The following is a 17,717-nucleotide window of genomic DNA, read 5'->3' as shown; positions in this document are numbered from 1 at the left end:
TAACATTGAATAGATGTTACCTGTCCCACATGACAGATATACAGTGCATCCGGAAAGTAGTCACAGCATTTCACTTTTTCCATATTTTGTTATGTTACAGCCTTATTCCAAAATGAATTAAATTCACTATTATCCTCAATTCTACAAACAATACTCCAACATTACAATATGGAATAAGCTTGTTTTAAAACTTTGCAAATTTATAAAAAAAAAAACGAAAAAAACGAAAAAAAAAATCACATGTACATAAGTATTCACAAATCACAACCTTTGCCGTGACACTCAAAATTGAGCTCAGGTGCATCCTGTTTCCACTGATTATCCTTGAGATGTTTCTACAACTCGATTAGAGTCCATCTGTGGTAAATTCAGTTGATTGGACATGATTTGGAAAGGCACACGCCTGTCTATAAAAGGTCCCACAGTTAACAGTCCATGTCAGAGCACAAACCAAGCCATTAAGTCCAATTAATTGTTTGTAGACCTCGGAGACAGGATTGTATTGAGGCACAAATCTGGAGAAAGGGACTGAAACATTTCTGCAGCATTAAAGGTCCTGATGAGCACAGTGGCCTCCATCATCTGTAAATGGAAGAAGTTTGAAACCACCAGGACTCTTCCTAGAGAGGGCCGCCTGGCCAAACTGAGTGATTGGGGGAGAAGGGCCTTAGTCAGGGAGATGACCAAGAACCCGATGATCACTCTGACAGAGCTCCAGCGTTTCTCTGCGGAGAGAGGAGAACCTTCCAGAAGAACAACCATCTCTGCAGCACTCCAGCAATCAGGCCTGTATGGTAGAGTGGTCAGACGGAAGCCACTCCTCAGTATAAGGCACATGACAGCCCACCTGGAGTTTGCCAAAGGCACCTGCAGGACTCTCAGACCATGAGAAACAAAATTTTCTGGTCTGATGAAACAAAGATTGAACTCTTTGTCCTGAATGGCAAGCGTCATGTCTGGAGGAAATCAGGCACCGCTCATCATCTGGCCAATACCATCCCTACAGTGAAGCATGGTGGTGGCAGCATCATGCTGTGGGGATGTTTTTCAGCAGCAGGAACTGGGAGACTAGTCAGGATCGAGGAAAAGATGAATGCAGCAATGTACAAAGTCATCCTTGATGAAAACCTGCTCCAGAGCACTCTAGACCTCAGACTGGGGCAAAGGTTCATCTTCCAACAGGATAACAACCCTAAGCACACAGCCAAGATAAGAAAAGTGTGGCTACAGTAAAACTCTGTGAATGTCCTTGAGTGGTCCAGCCAGAGTCCAGACTTGAACCCGATTGAACATCTCTGGAGAGATCTGAAAATAGCTGTGCACTGACGCTCCCCATCCAACCTGGTGGAGCTTGAGAGATCCTGCAAAGAAGAATGGGAGAAACTGCCCAAAAAATAGGTGTGCCAAGCTTGTAGCATCATACTCAAAAAGACTTGAGGCTGTAATTGGTGCCAAAGGTGCTTCAACAAAGTATTAAGCAAAGGCTGTGAATATGTACATGGGATTTATTTTCATTTTTTATTTTTAATACATTTGCAAAGATTTTAAACAAACTTCTTTTACATTGTCATTATGTAGTATTGTTTGTAGAATTTTGAGTAAAATAATGCATTTATTCCATTTTTGAATAAGGCTGTAACATAACAAAATGTGGAAAAAGTTAAGCGCTGTGAATACTTTCCGGATTCACTGTACATAGATAAGGTGAAAATCATCCTACATTTAGAAAGCCTACCATATACCTGCATGGGAAGCTCTTAAAGTATGAAAAAGTCTGACTTGGATGGCTTCATGACTCTAGCTTGACTTTCAGAGGATTATAGAAAGTAGATGGATGCCCTGTCTCTCTTAAAGTGTCACTAAACCCGCACCATAAAAACTTGTCAATAAATAGTGTATTACATGCTGTTCATACTCACTCAATCACTATGGGATTTGTTTTCTTTATTCTGCAAAAAAAACCTGGTTGATCCTGTTGCTCTCTATCTCCACCTTCTGTCCATGTCCCCAATACAGTTGGGGATTTTACAGAGCAGTGGTGGCAGCTCTACACATGCTCAGTTTTCAGTGAGTTTCTATGCTGTGCATTTCCTCCTTATAATATCTGAGCAGCCCATGTGACAATAGAGCCAAACATGTGGGTGTATACTAGGGATCGACCAATATCGTTTTTTTGTTGCCGATTTTGATACCGATATTTTGGCCATCACATATCTGTATCGGCCGATATGGGCCGATATTTTGTACATCCTATGTCAGGGTCTGAGACTAGTCTTCTCCTCCTCCAACCATTAGGTGGTGATGCTCATGTAAGGGTAAAATGATGTCACATAGCATAATTTCATTTACAAATGTTATTGACTATGCCACTCACATATGTACAAATTAAAGATATAAGCAATTCCACATTAGCAGATCTGCTGGCAGATCGGTGTCTCTCACCCACTTGCCGTAATTGATATCCAGGTGATACCGCTCCGTTCGGCATCCACTCAATACTGCTCTGTCTCTCACCCACTCCATTTCCCACCCGATACCGATCCGTCTCTCCCCCACTTACCGTAAGTGACACCCGGGTGATACCGCTCTAGCATGACTAAAAACTCTCCTTGTTGGAGGGAGGCCACCTCCTTGTGAACTGAATACATGCAGAACTTTTACTGTGCACAAAAGTGTTTAACACCTTGAAGTCAGGAATAGGGCAAATGTATGACCTGCCCCACTTGAGTTTGGTAAGGAGTTTTGAACCACTTCGTTTAACATTCCCAACTGAACACAGGTATTACCACTCCATGAGTCACAAGTTCATGTAGCACATGGAAGAGAGCCAGTCTGGTCACTTATATCTTTCTGCCATTACTGAGGCTGCAGCTTACTGCCACTACTGCCTGCCATGGCTTTGTAAAGTGTGATATGAAGCAAAAAAAATAAAACTGTAGGGAAATGGAGACAGAAACTCTATGTTATATCATGATATTATTACCTCTCTTATCCGGGTGTTAGAAATGTAAGGAAAAATCTGCAAATATCAACATTGGTCAATAGTGGCTATATGGCCATGCTCTACCTGGCAGCACTAGGGTCGCTGATTCGAATTTCAACCATGACGCCAGTGTTGCCATCCTACTACATTGAAATTTACTGACAGAACACCCAAAATTTACTGGCATAGCCAAGTTTTCACTGGCATTTACAAAATTACAGTTTTAAGTGTAAATTTCAGTATTTAGACTACAAAGTACAGTATGCAATTAGCAATGTAATTTCAGGTAGATATTAAGGCAAATAAGATATATTTCTTATTTTATTTTCAATATAGTAAGTAAGAGCTCAGGGACAGGACTCAGGAGGGCAAGAAATTAGAATGGGAAGGCGCACACACATGAAATTGACTCTCACAGTGACATTGACAGCAGTGGGCAGCAGCACAGGTGATGACACCTCACCGACACGACCCTTTCTGAGTCACAGTGACAGTCTCTCTCCATGCCAGGTGGTCCCTTCATTCCACTCCAGTCCAACCAGCACTGACAGTCCCACTCCCAGGTTGCCTTGTTCCCATCCCGCAGATCCACACACAAGGCTCTAGCCACTCAGCTCGGCTCCCTTGCACCATGTTATAGCACGACACACTCAGTCATTGCCTTCGCCAGATTGTCACCCCACCGGCGCCACCTGAACACACTGGCAGGCACACTGATGGTCTCAGCCGCCTCCGGACAGGAGCTGCGCATGCGCAGTTCTGAGCCGGGTGTTGCAGCCATATTTTTTACTGGCAACCTTTTCCTGTCACTGGCATTTACTGGCAGGAGAAAAGTGCCCAAAACAAAAGTGGCTGCCAGTAAAAATACTGATGATTAGCAACACTACATGACACTACCTGTCTGGAGTTTGCATATGCTCTATGTGCCTTCACGGGTTTTTTCTTCCCACACTTCAAAGACATGCTGGTAGGTTAATTGGCTCTTGTCTAAATTGGCCCTAGTATGTATGAATGTGAGTTAGGGACCTTAGATTGCAAGCTAATTGAGGGCATTTACAATATACGGTATATATACAGTATATATATATATATATATATGTAAAGCGTTGTGTAAATTGACAGCACTATATAAGTACCTGTAATAAATTAAATAAATAAATAGGTGGGCGCAGACCGTCATGCTACATGCCATACCACTATGACCCACACTGCACCCATGGATGATCGTTGCTGGATGACAGTGGGCGATGATCGATGCGGCAGGGGGGACAGTTCCAGGCACCAATCTCCCTGTATAGCTTTCAATGAAGCAGCTGACAGCCACTTATCCTCCTCTCCTTCCCGTGGCTGTCAGCTGAAAAGTCATACAGGGAGATCGTTGCTTGCAATTGCCCCCACTGCCGCACTGATCACCCCCAACTGCCCCCTCTGTGTCTTCCTCCTCTGGCACCCCTATGTGCTCCTCCTCCAGCCCCCCACTCGTGTGCTTCTCCTCTGCCCCCCCTCCCCCAGCCGGCTTCCCTTCTCTCCTCTCCCGCTGGCTGCTGTGGGGGATGTGTCAGGATGGAGAGTGGAGAAAGTGGCCAGTAAACATGTAAATTACCGGCCCCATCCTTTTCTCAATTGGACACAGTGAGTGATCACTTCCGATTGCTCCTGTATCCTATGATAACACAAATGAACAGGAGACTCTGTCTCCTATTCATTCATCTTCTGTGCAGCTAAGGCTTCAGAGAAAGGGACTATGGAATCACTGTCCTCTGTTTCTTTCTCTGTCTCAAAGGGGAGATGTAAGAGGCCTGTTTAGACCCCTGATATACCACCAAAGCCCTCCAACAGGGCTGAGAATTTTTTTTTTAAAATAATATAAAATAAAATTACTGACAAAGACCAACTGACACTGTCTACTGCCCCCCCCCCCAAAAAAGCATTGTGAATAAAAAAAAACTACTGACACTGTCCACTGCAATACTGACAACATCCACGCACCCCATACCCCTCGCCCCAGAAGCATTGTTTAAAAAATGTAATTTGAAATAAAAAAAAATAATAAAAAATAAAATTGTAAAGAATAATAGAAAATAAAATAATAAAAACAAAAAAACTACTGACACTGTCCATCGCTCTACTGACACCATCCACTGCCCTACTGACACCATCCACTGGCCCCCAAAAAGCATTTTGAAAAAATATACTAAAAAATAAAATTGTAAAAAAAAAGAAATATATAAAAATAAAGAACTACTTACACCATCCACTGCCCTACTGACACCATCCTGCAAATAATACCCACCGCTGACACTCTGCGCTCCTCACCTGCACATACTATCTACCGCCATACACTCTGCACTCCTCTCCTGCACATATTACCCACCACCATACACTCCATACTTCTCTTCTGCAAATACTACCCACTGTCATACACTCCAAACTCTTCTCCTGCACATACTACCCATCACCATATACTTTGCACTCCTCTCCTGCACATAATACCCACCGCCATACACTCCACGCCCCTCTTCTGCACATACTACCCACTGCCGTCCACTCCGCACTGTGCATCCCCTATTTAACATTACCCTATTCTGCACTATGTAAGTCATCTCAGATTCTATTAAACCACACACCCTTTAAACCACGCCAACTATTTAGTGCAATTTATAGCATGCCCATGCTTACCTGCAACTTTTTTAACAATGCCTAGGGCCCAATTTTTTTTTATCTCCCACACAGGCTCACTGATTTCATAATATGCCCCTGCTAGACTTGTGTGTCTTTGGCTTACCTGAGTAGGAAGATTCAGAGGTTGGTTTCATGAGCATCCAGGTGCACAAGAGGAAGGGGCAGAGTGAAAATATTGCTTGTGGGTCTGGGGTAGGTGTCCCTAATGTACTCATCCAGGGAAGTCTTTGCAGAACAGCATTTGAGCAACAGCACCTATGACAGTGAGCCGATGCAGGCCATGAAATGCTCTATATCCAGAGAGGCATCACAAAGGAATAATCAAATCTGTCAAATAGACCAGATGTTGGGGAAAACCTTAATAGCACAAATTCCTGACGCAGAGCCCTAGCCCAGTCAATGTCACTATCTTGGATTATTCCTAGAAGCAAATGCTGGTCTAAACACAGAACCAGCAAAAGAAATATCTGTTTAGAGGGAGATTCCAGTTTCCTTTTGGTAGCTCATTAAAGGATACAGAATCAATTAATTACAGTCACCTTGTTAAGACACCAGTGAGTCCACTGGGGATAGAATAGATCACATCTTAACTGATTCCTTGGGAAAAGGATAGAGTGTAGAGAGCAGCTGCATAGGTACGCAACCTGTGGCTCTCAATCTGTTGCGGGACTACTAATCCCAGCATGCCTCTGCCTTTGGGAGTTATGCTTGTAATGACTCATAGGACTTGTAGTTCCACAACAGCTGGAGGGCCACAGGTTGAGCACCCATGAAAGGTATTGGGGAAAGAGCCGGTTGGCTACTTACTTACTTTAGGGCTCTTTCACACGGGCGTTCCGATCAGATCCGCCTGTCAGTTTTTTAGGCGGATCTGATTGGATGCCCCATTCAGCCCTATGGAGCAGCGGATGTCAGCGGTGACATGTCCGCTGACACCCGCTGACACCCGCTGCCATCCGCATCCGATCCTTTCCGTGAAATCCAGTCGGATGGAAACCCTATTTTCCATCCGTCCTGGGAATCGGATCGGATGGTGTCGGATGAGAGCGGACAGGCTTAGTAAGCATTTTGTCTGTATAAGCTCAAATAGCTACTCAACCCCTAGGTTGCTGTGGTCCTCCACCCTAAGTGTATCAATCACAGCCTGGCGCAACCACACTGAAGGAATACAGAGAAGGAATGGAGGTGGTGGTAGAAGCATTTAGCTCAAAGGATGACCTGAAAACTTGACAGAGTAACCTCAACTTGAGGCTGCATACAATGTAATCAGAAAACTATTTTTTTTAGTGTAGTGGAGAGCCTTTCCATAATTATATAAATTTCAGTTCCTCCGCTTGCTATTCAGTGCTCAGAGAAACCCTGCCTCTTGAGACAGCACACAGCTTCAACCACTGTGGCGGACACTATGCCAGCAACCGTCAGAGCACTGTCCTTCCAGTAGGATGGCCTTCAGGCACCTGAACCTCCAGACCAAAGACACCTTGAGCCATACTCTTGTGGAGCGTGCTTGGGAATCCCTGTGTCCAGCTACTTGAGCTATCAGCTACAGCCAGCCTCCTAGGGAATTATAACACCGCCTTCTTGGCAAACTGCAAAAAACTGCATTTGTACTTGACTATATTGGACAGTTTATTTTGCAAATGAACTTCACCTAGTCTGTGTTCTCTAGTAACCTGTTATATTTTGGTGTCCTCTTGTGGTCGAGTGTGGGAACTACTCTTTGCTTCTCAGTTACCTTATTGGTTTTGTGAAACAAGGGTAAATATTGCGCTCAACAATGATATTCACAAAAAGTGCTTAAGTGTGTGAATAAATAGATAAAAGCTGGTATACAAGAAGTCCAATAATGCTTAAAAACCATTAGTAGCTACAACACCACAACAATGGATAAAAGCACAAAAACCAGCTTATATGCATAAATACATAAATAGATAAATGAATAAATAAATATAAATAAAGTCCTTTGAGTGCTTAAAAATCAAGGTGATCAAATAGTTAATCGCAGCAATGTTTAAAAGCGCAGACTTGATAGAAGTGATGTGAAACCTTCACCTCCACACCTTCACCCAGTGCTCTTAATAAATACTCCTTACCAGAAGGATATGACCCCTTGATTATAGGGGGTCGCAAACAGCATTAGTATCCACAATAACTCCAGGCTATCCTTATCACTGTCTTCTTGCCAGAAAAAGGTGTGTGACCAGGTATTTATGGAACTCCGATTTACAGGACATCCAAATGCAATAAAAAGAAGACTCTGATAGTGCAATATGCCAGTATAATCAACAATTTAATAATAAAATTGCACTTACTCCACATCGCACAAAAATTCGCCTTCTAATAGAATCACAATATCAGTTGGTATGGTGAATGGAATGCCGATCCATGCCTGCGTTCCGCCAACCCGGAGGTCTAAGGTCTCACGCTCCCGACGCACGTTTCGTCAGGCCGTGCTGACATCATCAGGGGATCATATATCATACTTATTGGTTTTATCGACTATTATCTGCCTAATACTGATTTTATACTCTTTTACTATTCTTTCTGCATTGACAATCTGCCCTGCATGCCCTTATATAACATAGGTTGCAGGTGATGTTCCTTTACAAGTGTCAGCACAAACCAGTACTCAATCACAAGCTTAGTACCAGAGCCCATTCTGCAGCAGAGGAGAATAACACAGGTTAAAGGGTAGACCTATACTAGGTTGCAGTGCTGTAAATATTTACTGATGCTGGCAATATGCTGCTGTGCAGGAACTATGTCTAGCTGTTCCCCAAACATAGAGGTTTATTTACTAAAACTGGAGAGTGAAAAATCTGGTGCAGCTGTGCATGGTAGCCAATCAGCTTCTAAATTCAGCGTGTTCAGTTAACCTTTGGCACTCCCCAGTTTTAGTAAATCAACCCCATAGAGTCGTTTTGGGAGCTGGAGGACTAGCACAGGTAGAGTGCAGCACAGCTGGAAGCCCATGGCGCATTGGAGCAAGCAAGTCCTTCAGGAAGAAGCTTAAAGCATAGTAAACAGTAATAACTTCTGGTTAGTCCTGGTCCGGGTCCTGGTTGACACCATACGAGTAGCCAGGTTGAGCAATTTGTTCTCAGTGAATGTGGTATGGCTGCTGCTGTAAATTCAAATCACAAAAAATGAGAGAGGGCTGTTGCAGTAAGATACTAAAACAGGGGTCTGGAAGGACACTGTAAAACATTGACTGCTGAGGTTAAAAAAGATGGATGTTGTTATGCTAGGGTTCATTATTGCAGTCACTGACACCAATGCTGGGGGTTATTACTATGGTTACTATAATCAATTCTGGGGATTATTACTAGATGTCGCTGACATTAATGCTGGGCATTATTATTGTGGTCACTGGCAGTAATGCTGGGCATTATTATTGTGGTCACTGGCAGTAATGCTGGGCATTATTATTGTGGTCACTGACATTAAAGCTGGGCATTATTATTGTTGTCAAGGGCAGTAATGCTGGGGGGTTCTTATTGTGTCCACTGGCACCACTGGCACCAAATGCTGAAGGTTATTATTGCAGTCACTCACACCATCGCTGGGGATTATTATTGCTGTTGCTGATACCAATGATTATTATTGCAGTCACTTACATCAATGCTGGCGGGGATATTATTGCAGTCACTTACACCAATGCTGAGGGTAATTTTTGCAGCAGTCACTTACACCAATACTGACGGTAATTTTTGCAGTCACTCACACCAATGCTGGGGATTAATATTGCTGTTGCTGACACCAATGCTGGGGATTATTATTGCAGTCACTTACACCAATGCTGAGGGTAATTTTTGCAGCAGTCACTTACACCAATACTGACGGTAATTTTTGCAGTCACTCACACCAATGCTGGGGATTAATATTGCTGTTGCTGACACCAATGCTGGGGATTATTATTGCAGTCACTTACACCAATGCAGGGGATTATTATTGCAATCACTGACACCAATGCTGGGGGTTATTATTGCACTCACTGACACCAATGCTGGTGGTTATTATTGCACTCACTGACACCAATGCTGGGGGTTATTATTGCAATCACTGACACCAATGCTGGGGGTTATTATTGCACTCACTGACACCAATGCTGGTGGTTATTATTGCACTCACTGACACCAATGCTGGGGGTTATTATTGCACTCACTGACACCAATGCTGGTGGTTATTAAAGCAGACACTCACACCAATGCTGGAGTTACATTTTTTTAGCCACTGACACCAATGCTAGGGGGTTTTGTGGCAGTGACTGATACCAATGCTGGGGGTTATTACTACAGTTCCTATCACCAATGCTGTTTTTTTAAATTATTATTATTGAAGTCAATGACACTGTTGTTGGGGGTTATTATTGTAGTCATGCAAACCAGTGCTAGAGGTTATTATGTGCACAGACGCCAGTGCTGTTTTTTTTTTTTTGCTGTGGCTTTTGACGATAATGCTGAGAGTTACTGTTATTACCACTGCGTCTAACAATGGACATTTTTTTACTCCTGCTGCCAATTTGGTGTGTAAATACAGGACTGAAATTTTCAGGTATTGAGGTGCATCTAATGGGATGCCTAACTTGATGCAATGTACTTCAATGCACAAAAGTGAGCATCTATTGATTGTTGTGCTTGAGGCTCTCCATAAATTTTAATTTGACCACCACTGTCCTAGTTTGTGACAGCTTTATTATTTATTTTATTCATCCATATATATGTTTAAGGAACAGTGCTATAAAATAAAAGCTCACCCAGCACATGTGTATTCCAAGGTAGGGACTGCCATTATTTTGTAGACTAGAGCTATTTCCCGTTTTGATGTAGAAAAGTATTTACAAGAGTAAAGGCAATGAAGGTTCAATAAAAGTTATGTGTTAGAAAGATCAGGGGAGCATAATTACATATTGTACATTGACGAGGACGTTGGGAAGGGGGGGAGGGCACCTAGCTGGCTTTTTGTAAAGCTATACCCTATAAGGACAAAAAAATGATATTCCTGATTCACATGATGTATCTGTCTGGATACAGGATTGTCTGTTGTTTCAAAGAGGACAATGCAATCACATTGTTGGGGAATAACAAAGGGATATGCATAATTTTACAACATTTTGCATACGCCAAATTAACAATGCCATTACCCAAGTTCTACAGTATCTCAAAAAAGTGAGTACACCCCTCATATTTTATTATATCTTTTCATGTGACAACACTGAAGAAATTACACTTTGCTACAATGTAAAGTAGTGAGTGTACAGCTTGTATAACAGTATATATTTGCTGTCCCCTCAAAATAACTTAACACACAGCCAATAATGTCTAAACCACTGGCAAGAAAAGTGAGTACAACCCTAAGGGAAATTGTCCGAATTGGGTCAATATTTTGTGTGGCCACCATTATTTTCCAGCACCGCCTTAACCTTCTTAACCATGGAGTTCATCAGAGCTTCTCAGGTTGCCACTGGAGTCCTCTTCCACTCCTCCATGATGACATCACAGATCTGGTGGATGTTAGAGACCTGTTTGAGACCTTGCGCTCATCCACCTTTCGTTTGAGGATGCCCCACAGATACTAAATAGGGTTAAGGTCTGGAGACATGCTTGGCCAGTCGTGCAGCCCCAGACCATGACACTCCCACCACCATGCTTGACTGTAGACAAGACACACTTGTCTTTGTACTTCTCACCTGGTTGCCGCCACACACGCTTGACACCATTTGAACCAAAAACATTTATCTTGGTCTCATCAGAGCACAGGACATGGTTCCAGTAATCCATCTCCTTAGTCTGCTTGTCTTCAGCAAACTGTTTGTGGCCTTTCTTGTGCATCATCTTTAGAAGAGGCTTCCTTCTGGGACGACAGCCATGCAGACCAATTTAATGCAGTGGGCAGTGTATGGTCTGAGCACTGACAGGCTGACCCCCAACCCCTTCAACCTCTGCAGGATTGCTGGCAGCACTCATACATCTATTTCGCAAAGACAACCTCTGGATATGATGCTGAGCACATGCACTCAATTTCTTTAGTCAACCATGGCGGGACTTGTTCTGAGTGGAACCTGTCCTGTTAAACCGCTGTATGGTCTTGGTCACCGTGCTGCAGCTCAGTTTTAAGTTCTTGGCAATCTTCTTATAGCCTAGGCCATCTTTATGTAAAGCAACAATTCTCTTTAGAGAGTTCTTTGCCATGAGGTGCCATGTTGAACTTCCAGTGACCAGTATGAGAGAGTGAGAGCGATAACACCAAATTTAACACACCTGCTCCCCATTCACACCTGTGACCTTGGAACACACATGACACCGGGGAGGGAAAATGGCTAATTGGGCCCAATTTGGACATTTTCACTTAGGGGTGTACTTACTTTTGTTGCCCTCCCTTTAGACATTAATGGCTGTGTGCTGAATTATTTTGAGGGTACAGCAAAAGTACACTGTTATACAAACTGTACACTCAGTACATTTTATTGTAGTAAAGTGTCATTTCTTCAGTGTTGTCACATGAAAAGATATAAAAAAAAATATTTACAAAAAATGTGAGGGGTGTACTCACTTTTGTGGAATACCGTATGTGCTGTTATGCAAAATCACTATAAATGTGATTCGCTGTTCACTAGTGTGTGCCAAAATGCTCTGAGCGTAAAATTGTTCTAAAATGAACCTCATTACTATAGTGGCATAGATATCTAGTGAGTAGGGACAGACGGGAAAGAGCAACAGTGCAGGAGAGAGAGGAGGGATGTGTATGGATGGACACCCCACCACTATCAGGCGACAAAGAAGCTCTGTGGTCACAGCATACACTTTCCTTTTATAACATTAGCATTGTAATACCAATAGAACAATAGTTATTTCTGACAATCCGATATAAGCTTATGTGAAAAATCTTTCATGTTGTAAGTGCTGCCTGTCTGTACAACTTCCTGAATTCCCAGCATGCTTTCCAGCTTCTTCTCTGCTGTTAATTTCTAAGGACTACATATCCCATGGTACCTTGCTGCCTGCAAATAATGATTCCTGTACTGACTCTGTCTCCTGAAACTCCTCCTCTCAGCACCCCTGTAGTTCAGAACGCAGGCTCTGTGAAATGTGTGACACAGCAGTGCCTATCTACAGGGCATAATATATATATTTCACAGAATTCAAGGGAGTAAATGTGTGAGGAACTTCACTAAGTCTAAAAACTTCAATATTGTTCAGATTAATAGGAGGTGGCTAAAAATGATTGATATACAATGTGGGAATAAATATATGATTTTTATGTTTTGACAAAGAGATATACTTTAACCTTCCTAGCGGTATTCCCGAGCGTGACTCGGGGTTAGATTTTAGAGCCAAAAGCGGCAACCCCGAGCCACACTCCGGGTAGCGCTAGGAAGATCGCTGCATCCTGGAAGAGGTTTTACTTACCTTTTCTCCAGGATCCAGCGAAGAATGCGGGCGGTATGCGGCGGCGGAGCTTCCTCCCGATCGTCTGCGAGCCCCGGCTTCCGTCTCCGGCGACGTGACGTCCGCCGGGGGGTGGAAACGGTGGCAAATTCAAATGTAAAACACACCAAACACACTGATACCGTTCAAAATAAAATAAAATCACATTACATTGCCCCCCAGTGCCCTTTCCTGCAGTTTTACTGTACTTTTTATGTAAATATATGTATATATATATACATATATATATATATATACAGTATATATATATATACATATACATATATATATATATATACATATATATGTATATATATATATATATATATATATGTATATATATATATATATATATATATATACATACACATATATATATAATGTATACAGTTGGTTTGGGCTGCTCATTCACAAGAATTATGTATATATATATATATATATATATATATATATATATATATATACACACACGTATATATATATATATATATATATATATATATATATATACATAATTCTTGTGAATGAGCAGCCCAAACCAACTGTATACATTATATATATATGTATACAGTGTATACATACACATAATATATGTATACATATATATATATATATATATATACAGGCATACCCCGCTTTAAGTACACTCACTTTAAGTACACTCGCGAGTAAGGACACAGCTTGTTCAGCTTGGCATGACACTACTCCCGGTTTTTAACATTGGCGTCTATAGGAAATCTTGGTCAGCTTGATATGGCACTGCTCCCAAACCATAAGTGACAGGGATATCAAACTTAGGGAGCACCGAGAGAGGACCCAGGACTACAACATATCCTGTTTGTGGCTGGCCAGCTTGCCTAGGTAATCTACTATGTCATAGTCCTGGATCCCCTTAACATGCTCCCCAAGCTTTGTGTCCTTGTCACATGGTTTGGGAGCAATGCCATGTCAAGCTGACCAAGATTTCCTATGGAGCTAGTGTATTTACATGCATTGAGAAATGAAAAAAGGTATTGCTTCACTTTAAGTACATTTTTGTTTTACATACATGCTCTGGTCCCATTGTGTACTTAAAAGTGGGGTATGCCTGTATATATATATATATATAATATATATTAAATGTATACAGTTGGTTTGGGCTGCTCATTCACAAGAATTACATGCAAAATAATGGTACCGCTTTCAGCACCTAAAATCCAAAAGAATCATACCGCCAGGGAGGTTAAGGTCGGGTTCCCACCACTTTTTCTGGTGCGCTTTTTAATGCGTTTTTGATGCATTACAGTGTGTTTTCCTGTGTTTTTTACCTTCATCTCAATTGAGGACATGTGTGTTTCAGTGCGTTTTTGATGCATTTCTCTGCATTCCAGATGCGTTCCATACAGGAAAAATGCTACATGTTCTACTTTTGTTGAATGCACTGGAATTAACTAGAGCTATTGGAATCCATGTTAAAAACAATCCATGCGTTTTTTACGCAGAATAAAAATGCACGGCACTGCATCTGGTGTGAAATAACTAAATGTTTTGTGACACTTTCATTTATTAGGCACAGAAAAATAACTGCTAATTAAATAGCGGCTATGAATCTCCTCACTGCTGTGCGCTTATCAGAAGGGAACTTGCAGGGCACCATTCAATGTATTTCTGCTGTTGTTTATTATTGCACTGTGTAGTTAGACTGCACGGGATGGGAAGGGGTTAACTGTGTCTCAGACCTTTCCCGGGTTTTCTTGGGTCCTGCCCCCTGTTGTAAGCCACATAAATACAAGGGGAGGGCGCAGAGCAAGGGCCCTTTTCCACAAGGGATTACAGAGGAACGACTGGTGCACCGTGTAGTCTAGCTGGAGCATGGTGTGGTGCCCCTTCTCTGGGGACACCCTGCTGGGACTCTCCCTGGAACTAGGAACCTTCCATAACTGGACTTGACCTAAATGGACTTTCCTTTGGGCAGTGTACATGGGGGTGGAGAGGAAAGAACAGACTATGGGCTCTTTCACACGGCCGCTCCGATTTCTTCTTCCGCTGCGGCACTTTTTTTTTTTTTACGGACACGGATAACACTTGTGTCATCCGCTCCGTATGTCCGCATATCATCCCATCCGTTTGCGGATGATATACGGAAATAATGTATGTCTATGGGGATTGCGGATGTCATCAGATGACACCGCTGACATCCAATTTTGCATCCGTTCCGTTTTTTTAACGGAAGAAAAATAGGGTTCTGTTCCGTTCCAAAAAACGGAACAGAACTGAAAGGACGCAAATCGGATGTCAGCGGTATCATCCGCTGACATCCGCAATCCCATTGCCATGCATTATGTCCGTATATCACCCGCAAACGGATGGGGTGATATACGGACATACGGAGCGCCCGTGTGAAAGAGCCCTTAAGGAGTTGGCGGGAAGGACTAGTTACTATGAGTAACCTAGAACTGATGGGAATGTAATAGCAGCCAGACAGAGGAGAGTGGTACTTGGCATGGGGGACAGGTCCTCTGCTAGCGAGGGGGGTCACGGTGCTTTGACTTCCACCCGAGCTGTTGGTGCCCCAAAAGCAACCGGGACCAAATCTGCGGCACAGTGACCCCTTGGACCTAGTTGCAGGTACAGGAGAGTAAGGAGTTAACTAGTGCACACATGATGAAGTCTGCCCTTAGTGCACCGCGTTCCCCATTCTGCCACTGGGAGTAAGGTGCCAGGGGAGAGCTGGACTGGTGGAGGGGGACACTAGCTTGGCAGTGTCCCCTTCTAAATTCTGGAAGACAAGGTGTGCAGCGCTATGGGACAGAACATTTCACGGTAAGAATCCTTACTTTGTTACATAGCTGCACAAAGTCTGCGGCTCACTTCTAAACCGGGGTTTCACCTTAATAATGAGTTCACATGAACGCGGCCCCACCTAGTCCCAAGGGTCAGTGAGCGCGTATGCAAGAACGATACTCCGGCGCACTGGACAAGCAGGCCCCACCCACACGCTGTAAATCAAAAGTAAAGCAGACCAGACAGGGAAGTAGTCTGTCATTTTCCCATCAGGCTCCGCCCACACAACTACTTGGCCATGCACCTTTCAGTATGACGGGTGCAGTGTGTACGCTCCAACCTCAGTGTGGGCATCAACAGATCCATGTACGCTATAATACCAAAAGTATTGGGACAACTGCCTTTGCACGCACATGAAAAGCCGAGTTCCACTCATTTTTGTGTTTATCAAAAGTCAGCAGCTACAAAAAGTGTATCTGATGACTTTTAATAAACACACACTCACCTGTCCCAAGATACAGCGATGTGGCCACCCGAAGCCTCGCTTCTCTCCCTCTGCTCTCTGTGGCACCCACATTGCAAGTGTGGGCACCCGGCTGTGACAGCTTGCAGCCTTACAGCTGGGTGTGCGCTGCGCATGCTCAAGCCGCGCAGAGCCTCCCCATTGGTCGGGCAATCTTCTGGGGACCTGTGATGTGTCCCAGAAGATTGCAAGGAGGGAGGGGGAGAGGAGAACTTCCGCTTAAGCCGAGCGGAAGTGGGAGCAGGTACCTGTCAAAACTAAGTACCTGCCCCCCCCCAAAAAAAAAAGACATGCCAAATGTAACTTAAAGTGCAACTCCACTTTTGTTGATAAAAAAACATTCCCCTCTGGGTGATCTCTGTACATTACAAGGATTGTAACAAACTTTACTGCAGATTCCTACCTTTTGTTATTCTGAAGAAATCATTGTTTGTTAAGCCCCGTACACACGTACTGAATGTCGGCCGAACGATCGGCCGTCTTTTGTCCGGTGCTGTCTTGTCGGTTGAAAAGTGCAAAAGACTGCACATGAATTTTGCCGGCCAACAACAGCCGACTGCAGAAGTGATGTCATGTGATGGTTAACTTTCCATGTCTTTTTTCTTTTCTGAGCATGCCCAGTCTTGCAAATCTGCTGTTTGTCGGCCGAATTCTGTACTGACTGGCGAACAATCGGCCGTTCTGGTGACGGCCAACAAATATTTTAAAGTCTGCATGCCAGATTCTGTTCGGCCGAAAATTCGCTGTCGGTTGTCGGAAGCATCATACTAACAAGCCGACAATCGGCCGATCGTTCGGCGGCCGAATATTTACGGCCGACAATCACTACGTGTGTACGGGGCTTTCCTCTGTGCTGAGTGGGTCAAATGGGAGTGGTTTCATAATTATCTATCAGCTAGCAGCTGCAGAGCACTAATGAGGAAATCTACTGGGTCTGCATCCCTTTAGACGTGTTCCTATTGGGAGTATCTTACCAAAAATGACATTTGTTGCAGGGGATGCCAGAAATCTGACTTGTATCTTAGGCAGACTTTTAGGAAAATTGGTGAGCCAATCACACAAGCAGGAAATGTTTCTGGGGTGTGGTCAGTATACTTTCTGTGTACAGAACAGCTCCAGGCAGCCATATTGTATTGCATTTTCAGAAAATGACAACAGCTGCAGATTGAAAAGGAAAGGTGATTTTTATTAACATTCAATTACAATATGATTTGTGTCACATTTGTATACACTGTATTGTTTTTTCTTTTTGCAATATGTGTGATGTAAATATCCCTGTTTCTCATTGCACAGTTTGCTGGAAAGGGTGTATAGCCGTGTGCAGAGGGTCCATCCAGAA

The sequence above is a fragment of the Pelophylax lessonae genome (genome assembly GCF_965119305.1).
Source record: "Pelophylax lessonae genome assembly, chromosome: 1".
NCBI classification, from domain to species: Eukaryota; Metazoa; Chordata; class Amphibia; order Anura; family Ranidae; genus Pelophylax; species Pelophylax lessonae.
Note: the sequence above shows the minus strand (reverse complement) of the source record.